The sequence below is a fragment of the Vitis vinifera genome, chromosome 15, assembly GCF_030704535.1.
Source record: "Vitis vinifera cultivar Pinot Noir 40024 chromosome 15, ASM3070453v1".
Taxonomy (NCBI): Eukaryota; Viridiplantae; Streptophyta; class Magnoliopsida; order Vitales; family Vitaceae; genus Vitis; species Vitis vinifera.
The window spans coordinates 2,775,673-2,781,067 of NC_081819.1; positions in this window are offsets into that span (position 1 = coordinate 2,775,673).

Genomic DNA, 5,395 nt, shown 5'->3' on the forward strand with positions numbered 1-5,395 from the left:
AATCCAGTAGGTAAAAATTAGATTTAGGTAAAACTTTTATTCATTTAATTTCTCTTTTATTTTGTTTTATTTTATTTATTTATTTTCCTTTATTTAGTTTTGCATTTTCAATTAGTCATTAGCAATATGGTTAGCATTTTTTATTTTTTATTTTTATTTTTAGTTGTTTTTAACTTACTAATGAGTTTATGAGTTGTAGCAACTTAGCTTGCAAACATCCGAGTGATATAGGTAAATGCAAACTTCAAGGGAGTGAAAAGGTAAGCCTCACATGTGTTCAAGGTGACAAAGCTCCTACAGTTTATATGAAGTCCTCATAACAAACTTCTCACTTGATGATCTTGAGGTAACATATTCATTTTTCCTTTCTTTTGACCCATTATCCTACACATTGGGGACAATGTGTAATTTAGGTTGAGGGGGGAAGGCCTATTAGCCTATTAGCCCTAATTTTTTTTTCAAAAGTTTGCATGTCATCTTTGGTTAGCTAATGAGATTCTTGATTTGCCTTGGTAACTCATGGTTTATTTGGCATGAGAATGCTTTAAGTAGTATTATTTCTTTAGAATTTGAGAAAAAAAATACTGTTAGAGCAAGAGTATTAGTTCACTTACCTTATCTTTATATACCTTTAAGTGCAAAAATAGTTAGGTTGAATCCTTAGAATGCCTTCAATTTTTCATTGATGGTTATTTTCTATTTAAGACTCAAAACACACACAAAGCACGTGTACCCTTATGGTATCTTGATTAAGATAGTTTCTTTAGTTTAAAAAGAGTTGTTCTTAAGCAATAAAATGAGGAAATGAGGAAATGAAAAAAATAAATAAATTAAAATGACTGATTTAAGCTTGAGCAATTATCTAAGGGGGTAATGGCCTTGTGTCTTCAAGCCTTGGTGCCCGAAACCAACCGGTTATGAGTCATCGGTATCTTGCTCGTTACATAAGTGTAGACCCTCAATTTTGTCCCTCGACACTGACATTTATCCTTTGGGTGTCACCTGCACCCATCGTTCTCATATGGCACCACTAGGGCCCCTTTTGGGCTTAGTCGGTGTCCGAGCCTCGTGTGGGCTTGTCTGTGGTCCATTGTGGTGCGTATGTGGTTCATTTTGGAGGGTCATCATGGCCATTTTACTAGTCGTTCACATCACCCTATAGGAAGGAAGTGGGGTCATCCCGATGTTTTAGCTTAGTTGGAGTTTATAGGGGCATGTTGAGGTTCGGAGCACTCGGGCTTGTTTTGATCATATCTCCCTTTTTCGAACTCGGAATTGAGCACCGTTTTTTTTCATGGATTCCTCACTCTTCTAGGAACATTCTGTCAAATTTTCAAAATTGTTTGCAACCGATTCGACCGGTTGGCATCCTGTTCAGCCAGTTCAGCCGGTTCATCAAGTCAGCCGGTGTAGAACACTGATTTTTGGTAATTATTTTGATCATGGCTCCCTCATTCAAACTTGGAATTGCACACCATTTTTTTTCATGGATTCCTCACTCTTCCAGGAACATTCTATCAAATTTTCAAAATTTTTTGCAACCTGTCCGACCGGTTGGCATCCGGTTCAGCCGGTTCATCGAGTCAGCTGGTGTAAAACACTGATTTTTGGTAATTTTGGGACCCAAATCCTACATGGCTCAGTCCCATAAGCTCCAGATCGGTTTTGGGCAATGTTGTGGGCCCATTTTGGGCCTTGGTTTGGGTTCCTTACAGCCCACCACGAATCCATATGGATTCTTGGTGGTGAAGCAAGCTGAAAACTGAAGGGAGTGAGCTGGCCTCGTAAGTGCAAGAGAAATAATGGGGGGTGTGTTTTCCATGCTGATGGAGGGGATTTCAGTGCTGAAGGGGAAGGAACCCAAGAGGCTCAAATGCTGATAGGGGTATGAGTATAAAAGGTGAGAAGATAGGAGGGTAAAAAAAGAAAAAGAAAAGGAGGGCACGAGGGAGAGTGGATATTTTGCTGGTGAGAAAAACAGAAGGTCAGGGCACCTTCTGAGTTAAGAGCGTGGGAGAAAGATTCAACACTGTGGTTATTTCGAAGAGGAGAGCTACAACATCTCATTTTTTGGAGGTCATCATCGGCATACACGGATCATATCTGGTGGAGATTCTGAGGTAAGTAGGCTGAATTTTTTTTTACCTATAGTTTATCTTCATTTTCTTCATATGCGTTTTCTCCTTCCGCATCATCTTTTATTTCCTTTGATGTGAAGATTGTATTGCTTGGGTGTGGGTAATAAAGGCCACACATGATTGTTGTTGATTGGTTATGAATGGTTTAGAAACTTTCTGACCAAATTTAGGATTTTTCATCAACCGGCTAAACCGGTTCAACCGGTTCAGCGCCATAGCTGGCTGCCTCTGTCAGCCATGAGGAACCCCTGACCTTTCTTTGTCTAGTTCTCACTCAACCGGGCTCAGAATTGAGAACCGTTTCTTTTGTTTATTTCCTTATTCAGTTAGAAACTTCCTTGCCAAATTTGAGATTTTTTATCAATCGTCTGAACTAGTTGGGAACCGGTTCAACCGGTTCTGCACCATAGCTGTCTGCCTCTGTCAGCCATGAGGAACCCCTGACCTTTCTTTGTCCGGTTCTCACTCATCTGGGCTCGGAATTGAGAACCGTTTTTTTTTATTTCCTTATTCAGTTAGAAACTTCCTAGCCAAATTTGGGATTTTTTATCAACCGTCTGAACTGGTTGGGAACCGGTTCAATCGGTTCAGCACCATAGCTGGCTGCCTCTGTCAGCCATGAGGAACCCCTGACCTTTCTTTGTCTGGTTCTCACTCATCCGGGTTTGGAATTGAGAACCGTTTCTTTTGTTTGCTTCCTTATTCAGTTACAAACTTTTTAGCCAAATTTGGGATTTTTTATCAACCGTCTGAACTGGTTGGGAACCGGTTCAACCGGTTCAGCACCATAGCTGGCTGCCTCGGTCAGCCATGAAGAACCCCTGATCTTTCTTTGTCTAGTTCTCACTCATCCGGGCTCGGAATTGAGAACCGTTTCTTTTGTTTGAATCCTCACTCATTTAGGAGTTTTCTAGAAAAATTTGGGAATTCTTCTCAATAGGTTGTACCAGTTGAGAACTAGTTCAACCTGTTCTGCTGGAGGACTTTAAGTAGCCCTCGATTTTGGCATTTTTCGAGCCCTTATCCATTGGGGCTCAAACCCATTTGCTATAGGGCACTTGTGAGCCATCTTGAAGGTTTAAGTCAGTGTTTGATTTCAGTTAGTATGGGTAATTTTGAAGTTATGGGTGGTGTGGTCTAGATGAGTCTAGTTCGATTTGTATGACATTTGGGGAGTCCCTTACCTCACTTCAACCAGCTATCTTCCTTTTTGGCACAAGCTTTGATGCTTGATTTTGAATCCATGTTGCGTGGCTGACTCACCCTCTGCTGTAGCACATGGCTAGGGACCACAGGTATGCATCGTTGGTTTTGATTGTTGAATCATATGCATGCATGGTGCTTAATCCTGAATGTTTGTTATGTGTTTATCTGTGTTTGGCTGACCTTTTATGCAGCGCATGGCTGGGGACCACAGGTACGCACCCATTGTTTGGGTTGGTTGAATTCATATGCATGCCAAATACCAATTAGGATTGTGTGATTCATGACATCTATTTAGCCTAGGGTTTCATTTTTTACCCATATGCTCCCACATACCCAATTCATTAGTAGAGACCGAGTTTCGGGCCTAGAGGGGTGCTACCTCGCATGAGGTACCTTCCCAATGGGTAACCTGATCCCCGGACCCAGAATCTAGTTTTCGCAGACCGCTTTTTCCATACTAGGGTCATTAGGGGTTTTTGTTCTTACTTAATTTTTCCCACTTTAAAAATAAAAATAAAAAGTAAGTGGCGACTCCATACAACACCGTTCCTCACCGGGGGCGGGTTTTTCAAAACTGGAAAACTCAACTTTTTCATTCTTTCTTTTCTGTTAAAAGCGAGTCGCGCCGGTCTGGTGGATCAGGTGAGGGTCCACAAATTGGCGACTTCACTGGGGATCGAACCCAGAATCTCTGGTTTCATAAGAAGATCAAGCTTGAACTTGAGTTGGGTATATTGGAGCACATGGTTCATTGATCAATAGACTCTTAGGCTACATAGATGACTGATGATCACGTACTTGGTTGGTATTTGGCTTGCACCTGTGATGTGTTGTTGCTTGTGTGTTCACCTGTTGGATTCTAGCATGCTTGCTCATTGTTGATTGGTATCTAGCTATGACATTTGGGATTAGACTTAGATGATTAGATTGTGTGTAGATGTGTGGTAGGCTATCTCTTTGTGCATGACTATTTGCTATTTGACTGCTCCTTCCCTTGCATGACTGCTTGCTGCTTGTGTTTGTGGGGCACGTGTGTATCCCCTTACTTCCGAATCACTAGTCTTGGTCAACTATTCCTCATGGATTGCTTGTGTTTCTTAGGAGTCATTCCCAATTGTTCGCCTTCGACCAAGCTAGGGGTTTGGAATAGGGTCTAGCATAAGGGCTATATCGATGTTTGGGAGCACTATGGAGAAGATGGATATCTAGGCAATGAAGACTTGTATAGCCCTAAACTGGATTTCATGGATACATGCGTGGCCAGCATGTCACTTTGATTGTTGATTGATTGTTGGTTAGGACCTTAGGTTGCGTATCCCTGTGGGTACAGTCATCTAGTATTTTAGGACTTGCCTCTTCTCTTTTTTTACTTTTGAGCCACATTACCCCTAAGGTATCACCATGTCAGAATCCCGTTCCTGCCTGCGGAACTGTATATCGATTTAGCTATTGACATCACATGTCAGTTCATTTTCTCGAAAGATTTTAGTCATACATTCCTAGTTTGATGTCAGGATTGATAGTCACGGGGACTGACGTACCTCTTTCCTTTTGTAGGGTTATTGATTGAGATCGACCTGGGTTCCCGAGCTTGGATTTGGATTGGAGATAGACTGGTTAGAGGATCAGATCCACACATCCAATTAGAGCAGATACCAGATCATAGAGATATGGACCCTCAGTACGCTACTGTTGACCAGTTGGCTGAGATTACTGATACCATGGTGTCACTCAGGGATGCTATCTTAGGATTGGGTCAGAGGATTGATGGGCACCAGGCCTAGCCATTACCGATTCCGGGAAGCACCCCACATGACTCTACCACACCACCACCACCACCACCACCACCTGGGCCATCTGGACCTACTATACAATAGGACTATATAGTTCCACCACTACCAGTTCAGTCAGCTCCCCAGGCTGGAGCATTTGTGTTGCACGGCCGAACTGAGACTACGCCGCATTCTGTTGTGGCACCTGCACAGATTGTTGATGACACCCAGGCTCGTATTGACAGGATTGAGCAGAGGATGAGATCACTACATGTTTCT